We start from the raw sequence: 11,860 nt of genomic DNA, 5'->3' as shown, positions 1-11,860 counted from the left end.
GATTTGTCTCCTGGCATAATTTGTAAAATAAAAACTTTATGGTTTTAAAAATCTTGGTTTCCATTATATTGGACTGATTATCATTGCATGTAAAGCCTACATTTAAGAAAAGAGGGTGCAAGCAAAAAAAATAGCTGGTTGGTTTAAAAATCTGCTGTGTAAATATGTAAACATGCAAATGCAGACTTTGTTCATTCAAAAAGGATTGTCCACACTATTGTGTATACAGTGCCCTCCACTAATATTGGCACCCTTGGTAAATATGAGCAAAAGTGGATGTGAAAATAAATCTGCATCCATTTGATCTTGCATTGAAAAAAATTACAAAATTCTAACCTGTCATTGAATTAAAACAATGGGCACTGGAAAATCTCATGTTTTTCTCTGGTTCACATTGGCCACTATTATTGGCCAAACATGTTTGAAGTTCCAATCGTGTGACAAGTGAACATGCCTGGAGTTTGTTCGAAACAACTTGTGGCTGTTTGATCATTTTATTTCAGGCTTTCTGACCCCAAGACTCAACTAATCTCTGCAATTCTCCAGATGTGATCCTTGGAGAGGATCCCCTCAAACTCTCCTCCTCTTCCACGGAGATTTGTAAGATCTTCAATTGAATGGAATGTCTTAATTATTGCCCTGATGGTGGAAATTGAGATTTTCAATGCTTTAGCTCTTTTCTTATAGGCACTTTCTATTTTGCAAAGGTCAACAAACTTGTTCTGCACATCAGAACAATGTTCTTTGGTTTTACTCCTTGGGATGGATGATTAAGGGAATTTGGCCTTTGTGTTCCTCACATTTATAATCCTGTGGACAGGAAGGAAACAGGAAGTCATGGATGCACAATTTCATGCTCCTAGTCACCCTGGTGAGCTAAAATGTTTTAAATACTAATAGGAATATACTTAAGAGATATTTTATTTATAGGAATTTCTAGGGGTGCCAATAATTGTGGTCAACATGCATTAGAGAAAACCATTTATTTCATAATGAAAGTTTGTCCCACTTTCAATTGTTTTACTTCAATGAAAGGTTAGAATTTTGTACATTTTTTGAATCAAAGATCAAACAGATAAACAATGAAGATTTATTTTCATAGCCACCTTCGCTCATATTTACCAAGGGTGCCAATATTAGTGTAGGGCACTGTATATGCTGCTGTTTCTTGGGTGGCTCCAGAAGTGTGGTTAGGAACAACTGGATTAGTTAAATATGTGTGCTGTGGCTGAAGGAACTTCTTTTAGTTTACGTTACAGCAAACGTTTGAGTGATAAAAGCGGATAACTTGTATTACTTTTATGTGCATATTTACATTTCACAAAATAGTCTGCCAAAATGTTTTAGGGTTTAATGACCCTGTAAATTTCAAAGATGGAGCTCAACAGAGAGATAAGTACAATAATTTTGAATATACAATTTCATGCATCAAAAAATTATGTAGAAACCATAAATGTAACAGAAACTTAATAAAGAGTTAAAAAATGGACAGTCACATATTACTGGGTTTAGAGGATCAAATGTGTATGTTCAATTTAATTTAATATTTACCTACTTTTGTTTTAAATTTTATTTTAGCTTACGTATTTAGGTCCATATGTCCTTATGATGCTGGTAATGAAAGAGCATTAAACCTCAGTTGGCTAACTGTGCTTCTATAGATCAGTGATTATAGGGTGAAGCTACGGCCCAAGAGGTAATATTACAACTCAAAGACTGCCTACTTAATCGCTAGGACTTCCAATTTGACAGCCTTAGTTTCAGTTTATTAGGTGCTGTTGGTGCAACTAATGGCCTGGAGACGTTTGAAATGTGTGTAACTAGCTCCACTTGACCCTCTGCAAGCAGGGCTTAAACTTGCGATAGGGGGCGCTAAAGACTGCAGCCTCTGGCGTCAGATGCTATTGCGTGTGTTGAGGTCAGGGGAGAGAGGTTTACCTATACAACCAGCAAACAAAATTGTACAATAATACTGAAGACATCCAAAAAATAAATAAATAAACATGGAATTATGTAGTTAAAAATGTTAAACAACCCAGAATGTGTTTTAAATTTTAAACTTTCCAAAGTAGCTACATTTAGCTTTGATAACAGCTTGGCACACTCATGGCATTCTTTCATGACTTTTACAAGGTAGTTTTCATTTCATCTAATGTGCTTTAGACCAGGGGTGCCCAAACCTTTTCCTGGAGGGCCACTGTCCTGCAGAGTTTAGCTCCGACCCTAACCAAACACCTGAACCAAAGTAATCAAGTCTTTAGACTCACTGGAAAGTTCTAGGCAAGTGTGTTGGAGCTGGTTAGAGCTAATCTGCAGGATGTTGACCCTCCAGGAACTGGTTTGGACACCCCTGCTTTAGATCATCAGTTGTCTTGTGCAGAGGAAGGGTGGGTACAGAGTCAATAGCCCCTATAGTGCTACTACAACTACTGTACACATTCATATAATGGCAAAAAACACTCTGTTAAGTAAAGAGAAAAGACAGTCTATCATTACTTTAAGAAATTACAGTAAGTCAATCCTAAAATCTAAAGAACTTTGAATGTACCTTCAAATGCAGTCAGCAAAACCATCAAACGCTCTGATGAAACTGGCTCTCATGAGGACCGTATCAGTAAAAGAAGGCCAAGAGCTACCTCTGCTGCAGCGGATAAGTTTATTAGAATTACCAGCCTTAGAAACCGCCTATTGACAGCATTTCAGATTACAGCCCACATAAATTCTTCTCAGAGTTCAAGTGGCAGATATACAGTCATGTGAAAACGTTTGGACATCCTATTGAATTCCATGGTTTTCTGTATGGGGACATACTAAATCATTATCTTGTTCTTGGCAGGTCAAAAAATTTGAAAAATAAAACCTCAGATGAACAATAACACATGGCATATTGCACTGTCCTTGTTGGGAAAAAAGCATATGCTGGTTAGGTAAGTTTTGATGCTGGGATGCTGGTTTGTTCTAGTCCTTTGCTGGTTTGTTCTGGTCCTTTGCTGGTTTATGCTGGTCCTTTGCTGGTTTATGCAGGTCCTTAGCTGGTCATGTTGCTGTTCAAGGACCAGCATAAACCAGCAAAGCACCAGCTAAGAACCAGCATAAACCAGCAAAGGACCAGCATACCAAAACCTACCTAACCAGCATATGCTGTTTTTTTCAACAGGGGTTTTGATCATTTATTTAACAAAAATAAAGCCAAAATGGAAAAGTAACGGTCAGTCACTGCTAATCAAATGCCTTTTATTAACTGATCATCGCAAGTGTGAGCACCTCCATAAAAGCAAAAGTTTTGGCAGTTTGGCTGGTCTGAAGCCTTCATGTGTGTGTTGACAATGCCAAGGAGGTAAGACATCAGTGATGATCTTAGAGAAGCAATAGTTGCTCTCATCAATCTAAGAAGAGTAATACAGCCATTTCCAAACAATTTGAAGTCTATCATTCCACAGTGAGGAAGTTTTTTCACAAGTGGAAGACATTAAAAACAGAATGCAAATTCTCCCCAAGATCGGACTGTGTAATGCTCAGAGAAATGGCAGACAACCCAAGGACTTCACCGCAGATTCTACAGGCCTCAGTTAACATAGGACAAGTATGGCATGTTTGGAAGGCTTGGCAGAAGAAAGCCTCTTCTATCTAAAACAACATGACAGCATGTTTTTAGGTTTGCAAAGTTGCATCTAAACAAAACATAAGACTTAGAACAATGTGCTTTGAAAAGACAAGACTAAAGTGGAGATGTTTGGCCATAATACACAACGCCATATTTGGTGAAAACCCAAAGAATATAACAGCAAAAACACCTCATACCAAAATTCACACATGCTGATGGAGGGCTAATGATTTTGGGCTTGTTTTTTTAGCCAGGACCTGGGCACCTCACAGTCAATAAGTCGACCATGAACTCCTCTGTACACCAAAGTATGCTAGAGTCAAATGTGAGGACGTCCATCCGACAGCTAAAGCTTTGCCAACATTGGGTCATGCGACAGGACAATGATCACAAGCACACCAGCAAATCTACAAAAGAATGGCTGAAAATAAAAGAATCAAGGGGTTGCAATAGCCCAGTCAAAGTCCAGACCTCATCCTGACTCAAATGCTGTGGTGAGAGTGTGCATAAACAAATGCCCACAAACCTCAATAACATTAGAAGAGTGGGCTAAAATTCCTCTAGAACGATGTGAGAGACTAATAAAGTCATATAGAAAATAAATACTTCAAGTTATTGCTGCTAAAACTGGATCTACAGGCAACTGAAACATAGGGTGTCCTAACTTTCTCACACATGACTTTTCCATCTTGGCTTTATTTTTGTTAAATAAATAATTGCACGGTGTGATATGTTGTGATGTTGTTCATCTGAGGTTTTATTTTCTAAATTTTAAGGCCTGCCAAGTACCATTTTTTATTAGGTCCTGATACAGAAAATCATGGAATTCAGTAGGGCTTTTCACATGACTATACTTCAGCATTCACTTTTTAGAGAAGACTGTGTGAATCAGGCCTTCGTGGTTGAATTGCAGCAAAGAAACCATTACTTTGAAAGAATAACATGCAGAAGAGACTTCAGTTGGGCCAAGAAACACAAAGAATGGACATTAGACTAGTGGAAAACCTAATAGGTGCAAGTCTGAGATTTTTGGCTCGAACTGCTTTGTTAGACACAAAGGGCGAACGGATTGTTCCTGAATGTGTGGTTCCCACTGTGACACGAGGTTTGAAGGTGTGGGGAGGGATTCTTTGCCGGTGACACTGAGGGCACATTTAACCATCATGGGTACCTCGGTATTTTCCAGTGAAATGCCATCCCATCTGGTTTGCACTTAGTAGGGCCATCATTTGCTTTCCAATAGGACAATGTCCTCAAACACAGCCCAAGGTTATGTAAAACCTATTTGACCAAGAAGGAGAGTGATGGTAGATGACCTGGCCTCCACAATCACCCCATCTAAATGCAGGCGAGGTTTGGGATAAGTTGGACCAGAGATTGAAGCAAACGCAGCCAACAAGTACTCAATACTTCTAGGAATTGTTGGAAAACCATTCCATGTGACTATCTCATGAGGTTGACTGAGATGATGCCAAGAGTGTGCAAAGCTTCATCAAAGCAAAAGGTGGCTACTTTGAAGAATTGAAAATATAAAACAAATTCTGAGTTATTCAACACATTTTTGTTGACTACATAATTTCAGTGACTTTAGTATTATTATACAATATTGAAAACAATCAAAAATAAAGGAAAAACATTGAATACGACTTCTTACTGGTAGTGTATGTCAGGCTTTATAGGGCTGGAAATTAATCACTGGATCCTTAAAACTTTAAACAGGGGCGTGTTATTGCCTGAATAGGGGGTGTTTCGCTGCCTATAGCCCAGGAGGCTGGGACTGGCTCCAGCATCCTTGCCATGCTGTGACCCTGAATAGGACAAGTGGTTTGGAAAATGGATGCCTGAATGGAAGGGGAATCAATCTTCACTCACAAATATTTTTCTCACATCTTAAATTCTGGAACTCAAAAGTTGAGTGAAATAATGTGCAGCAAGATATGGCTTTGGAATGAGATGTGTAAAAAAAGCGTACATATTATCACTCATATATGACCCTGGACCACAAGACAAGTCATAATGGCCAATTTTTTGAAACTGAGATTTATACATCATTTGAAAGCTGAATAAATAAGCTTTCAATTGATGTATGTTTTTTTAGGATAGGACAATAGATACAACTATTTGAAAATCTGGAATCTGGAGGTGCATAAAAATCTAAATACTGAGAAAATCGTCTTTAAAGTTGTCCAAATGAAGTTCTTAGCAATACATAATACTAATCAAAAATTAAGTTTTGAGATATTCACTGTAGAAAATTTACTAAATATCTTCATTAAATATGATCTTCACTTAATTTCCTAATGATTTTTGGCATAAAAGAAAAATCAATAATTTTGACAAATACAATGTATTGTTGTATTGCTACAAATATACCCGTGGTACTTATGACTGGTTTTGTGGCCCAGGTTTACATATTCCCTAATAATTAATTGCCTGACAGATTACGCCTAATATGATGAGCAAAAAACAAACAGTGACGATAAAATTTTCAATACCGCAATATTTCTAACACAAAATACAGGTACATCTCTCAGATGAGATACAAAAATTGATTGCTATTAAAGGAATGGTAAACAAATTATGGTAACTGATTTAAAGAATATAGCATTACATCACTTGCTCTCAAATGGATCCTCTGCAGTCAATGGGTGCCGTCAAATTGAGACCGATTGTGCTTCTGATTTCTCTTCTGATTCAGATGTTGAGCTGTTTGGGCTCTTATCTTATCATCCATTCCCTGAAGAGGATCCACTGGTGAGCAAGTGATGTAAAGCAATCACTTATTGTCTGTCTACTTTGTATGTGAATAAAGAAACACATGGGAAAAAAATACAATACCAACAAGAAGGCACTTTCCTCTGTGTCGAAAGAGCTGACTCAGTATTTATTGATTGATGCACCACAGTACAGATGATGAAATCTTCTTACGTCAAGGAGCTTGGAGTGCAGCCTGTTCACCGCCATGGCGGTGTTCTATCACGATAGTGGGGCAATATTGACTTACTGATCTTCTAACTCCCACACAGAGGTTAACACACACACACACACACACACACACACACACACAAAACCTGAATAACAAATACCGACACACTCCTACGCTCAGATTTTAATGGGGTGGATGTTTATATATTTTTCTAATTAACATCCTCAACAGTATTCTTTTAATAATATTTTAATATATAAGGTTTCACATCTTAATTTGATCTATCACGTTGTAAAGAATTGCTAAGTAACAGGAAAATTTTGGACAGATTATTTTAATGTTTCTTTGTTTTTATAGTTAAGTTTTGGTTTAGTGTTAACTGCTTGAAGTTATGCATAATTTACTGTTATTACTATTAGAATTAAATATAACCTGTGTAACAAGGGCATTCAAATAAAGTGTTTCTCAGTTTTTTTTGTTATAAAGGTTCCATGTCAAGTCAAGTGAAGTCAAGTCACCTTTATTTATATAGCGCTTTTAACAATAGAGATTGTGTCAAAGCAACTGCACAGTATTTAAACAGCACAATAGTGTGTAAGTAACGCATTATTGTAAATTATCAATTTTCAGTTAAAGGCAGTTCATCAATGAATTCAGTGATATCATCATCCAGTTCAGTTCAAATAGTATACGATATCGCTGGAAAGTGTCCCCAACTAAGCAAGCCAGAGGCGACAGCGGCAAGGAACCAAAACTCCACAGGTGACAGAAATGGAGAAAAAAACCTTGGGAGAAACCAGGCTCAGTCGGGGGACCAGTTCTCCTCTGGCCAGACGAAACCAGCAGTTTGTAACAATGTCTGATTGTAGAGAACTCGTCAGGATCCTGTGGTGTAGCACCGATGGCCGTCTAGGTTGGCGAGGTCTTCATTGATGATCCGTCTCTGGAGCTCATCTGGTTGACATCCACGGCTATTGAAGTCATCTCCAGGTGGTGATCCATGATCTAAGCTGGGTACGGACTGGATCCGGGGGACTGCAGTGACCATCTGATCTGGATACAGGCTGGGTCTGGTGGCTACGGTGACCTCGGAATAAGAATGAAACACACTAATATTAGCGTAGATGCCATTCTTTTTACGATGCAACGAGTGCATCAGATGTTATGGGAGGTGTTTTCGGTTCCGGTTGACCTAATTAATGCAGCCTAACAATCCTTTAACGGATTTGAATTATAGTAATGTGTTATTGTTTTTATGTGTAAGCCAGGTTAAAGAGATGTGTCTTTAATCTAGATTTAAACTGACAGATTGTGTCGGCCTCCCAAACGGTGTTAGGTAGATTGTTCCAGAGTTTAGGCGCTAGATAAGAAAATGATCTGCCACCCGCAGTTGATTTTGATATTCTAGGTATTATCAAATTGCCAGAATTTTGAGAAAGCAGCAGATGTGAGGGACTATAATGCGATAGGAGCTCGCTCAAGTACTGAGGAGCTAAACCATTGAGCTTTATAAGTAATTAGCAAGATTTTAATATCTATACGATGTTTTATAGGGAGCCAATGCAGTGCTGACAGAACCGGGCTAATATGGTCATACTTTCTAGTTGTAGTAAGAACTCTAGCTGCTGCATTTTGGACCAGCTGGAGTTTGTTTATTAAGCGTGCAGAACAACCACCCAATAAAGCATTACAATAATCTACCCTTGAGGTCATGAACGCATGAATGAATGTTTCAACATTTGACATTGATAGCATAGGTCGTAATTTCGATATATTTTTAAGATGGAAAAATGCGGTTTTGCAAATGCTAGAAATGTGGCTTTCAAAGGAGAGATTGCTATCGAATAGGACGCCTAGGTTCCTGACTGATGAAGACGAATTTACAGAGCAGCCATCTAGTATTAGACTGTGTTTTAGGTTATGACTTGTGGAGGTTTTAGGTCCAATAATTAACACCTCTGTTTTTTCAGAATTTAACAGTAAGAAGTTATTCACGATCTAGTTATCAGCTATGCATTCTGTTAGTTTTTCGAATTGTTATGTTTTGCCGGGCTGCGAAGAAATATAGAGCTGAGTATCATCAGCGTAACAATGAAAGCTAACACCATGTTTCCTGATGATATCTCCCAAGGGTAACATGTAAAGCGTAAAAAGTAATGGCCCTAGTACTGAGCCTTGAGGTACTCCATACTGCACTTGCGATTTAAATGATACCTCTTCATTTATTGCCACAAACTGATGACGGTCTGATAAGTACGATTTGAACCATGCCAGTGCACTACCATTAATGCCTACATAATTTTCAAGTCTGTTTAAAAGAATGTTGTGGTCAATAGTATCAAACGCAGCACTAAGATCCAGTAGCACTAATAGAGAGATGCAACCACGATCGGTTGACAAGAGCAGGTCATTTGTAACTCTAATAAGAGCAGTCTCAGTACTATGATATGGTCTAAAACCTGACTGGAAATCCTCACAGATACCATTTTTCTCTTAGAAGGAGCATAATTGTGAGGATACTACCTTTTATAGTATCTTTGACAGAAAAGGGAGATTCGAAATTGGTCTGTAATTAATTAATTCATTGGGGTCAAGTTGTGGTTTTTTAATGAGTGGCTTAATAACAGCCAGTTTGAAGGTTTTGGGGACATATCCTAACGATTGTGACAAATTAATAATATTCAGAAGAGGATCTATGACTTCTGAAAGTACCTCCTTTAGTAGATTAGACGGAATAGGGTCTAACATGCATGTTGTAGGTTTAGATGATTTAACAAGTTTATACAATTCTTCCTCTCCTATAATAGAGAATGAGTGGAATTGTTCCTCAGGAGATCTACAGCGCATTATCTGATGCGATACTGTAGTGGGCGGCTGTATGGTTACAATTTTATCTCTAATAGTGTCTGTCTTGGAGGTAGTGTCTATCTTGGAAGTAGTTCATAAAGTCATTACTGCTGTGCTGTTGGGAAATGTCTGCACCTGTTGCTGCTATATTTTTTGTTAATTTAACCACAGTATTGAACAAATACCTAGGGTTATGTTTGTTTTCTTCTAAGAGAGACGAAAAGTAATCCGATCTGGCAGTTTTTAATGCTTTTCTATAAGATAAGTTATACATTCACGCCAAGCAGTACAAAAAATATCTAGTTTTGTTTTCCTCCAGCTGCGTTCCATTTTTCGTGCTTTTCTCTTTAGGGCGCGAGTGTGATCGTTATACCTTGATGTTACACTGTTTTTCTTAATCTTTTTTAAGCGCACTGGAGCAACTGTATCTAAAGTGCTAGAAAAGAGAGAGTCCATAGTTTTTATTACATCATCAAGTTTTTCTGAGGTATTGGATATGCTGAGGAATTCAGATAAGTCAGGAAGATTACTTACAAAGCACTCTTTTGTAGTAGAAGTGATGGTTCTACCGTACTTGTAGCAAGGAGTTGAATTAACAGTTTTAGCTATCTGGAGTATACAAGAGACTAGATAATGATCTGAGATATCATCGCTTTGCTGCAGAATTTCAACACCATTAACATCAATTCCATGTGACAGTATTAAATCTAGAGTATGATTTCGGCAATGAGTAGGACCTGACACATGTTGACACCCCAATAGAGTTCAAAATATCTATAAATGCTGTTCCTAATGCATCTTTTTCATTATCAACATGGATGTTAAAATCACCCACTATTAAGACTTTATCTGTGGCCAACACTAACTCGGATAGAAAATCAGCAAATTCTTTAATAAAGTCTGTATGGTGCCCTGGTGGCCTGTATACAGTAGCTAGTACAAACGTCACAGGGGATTTATCATTAGCACTTGTTTATCTGGATAATGCTTTATGAAGCACCATTACTTCAAACGAGTTATATTTGAAGCCCTTTCTCTGAGAGACATTGAGAATATTGCTATAAATAGTAGAAACACCTCCCCTTTACCTATTAGACGCGGTTCATGTTTATAACAGTAATCTTGGGGGGTTGACTCGTTTAAAATAATGTAATCGTCTGGTTTTAGCCAGGTTTCTGTCAAACAGAGCACATCTAGGTTATGATCAGTGATCATATCATTTACAAAAAGTGCTTTTGTAGAAAGGGACCTGATATTCAATAAGCCAAGCTTTATCAAATTTTTCTCTGCATTATATATATTTTTTATTTGTTGAACATCAAATAAATTGTTAGTCTTGATTTGATTAAGGCGTTTTTTGTATTTTCTAGCTCGGGGAACAGACACAGTCTCTATAGTGTGATATCTAGGTGAAAGGGTCTCTATGTGCTGAGAATTAACTGATTTCTGTGACGTGAGACAGCTAGCAGACGGTCGGTTTAGCCAGTCTGTCTGCTTCCTGACCTGGGCCCCAGTTAGTCAAGTGCAAACTCTAAGACTATGTGCCATATTTCTAGATAGGAGAGATGTTCCACATCCGGAGGGATGAAGACCATCTCTTTTCAACAGGTCGGGTCTGCCCCAAAAGCTTGTCCAATTGTTTTATTAAAACCCTGCTGCACGGGCGTTGTTACCGAAACCGAACAATGCACAGGGCTTTCTGAGCTAGTCGCATCCAAAACTGTATCTAAGGCCCTCACATTCTTACTATCCTCTATTAAAGTTTGGATGCGTGACTCTAGTTCTGAAATCTTCTCTGTCAGCCTGACTATATTCCTGCATTTATCACATGTATAAGGCTCACTGCTGACAGAGATAGATAAGCTATACATGTGGCAAGCAGTGCAGACAACAATTGTAGGAGAAGAAGCCATTACTCACCGTGATTGTAGAATGATTCCAACTTACCACTGTTGTTTGATGAATTCCTGAAGAACAGATCAGGGGGAGAAAAAACGGAACGGAACCGGCTAAAGGAGTATTAACGATATTAAACACGAGAGAAAAAACGTGAATGGAACGCAGATGGCAAGCTAACCGGCTAACACAATGCTAAAAATAGTAAACAAGAGTTAAAAGCGTGAATGGACTGCGAGTGGCAAATTAAATGGCTAATGGAATGCTAACGCGCTGCACTCACGATTATAGAATAAGGCGAACGATCAAATTAGTCAGATTAGTTTGATGGATAAGATCAGAAATTAAGTTAAGCTATATCTATCAATTTAAAACGGCAGAATTAACAATAAGATAAACAAAACAAAAAACCAAAAACAAAGCTGCAGGGAGCTACAAACACAGACCACTCTGCAGCAAGGCAAACAGGAAGCAGGGAAACAGCGAAAGAGCAGGTAAACAGCGAAAGATGTATATATTTGTGTACTTTTGTAATATAATACACTCATTTTAATTTTTACCTGACCTGCTTTGCCAGTTCTTACAAT

Source organism: Garra rufa, chromosome 6 (assembly GCF_049309525.1).
Source record: "Garra rufa chromosome 6, GarRuf1.0, whole genome shotgun sequence".
Taxonomy (NCBI): Eukaryota; Metazoa; Chordata; class Actinopteri; order Cypriniformes; family Cyprinidae; genus Garra; species Garra rufa.
Note: the sequence above shows the minus strand (reverse complement) of the source record.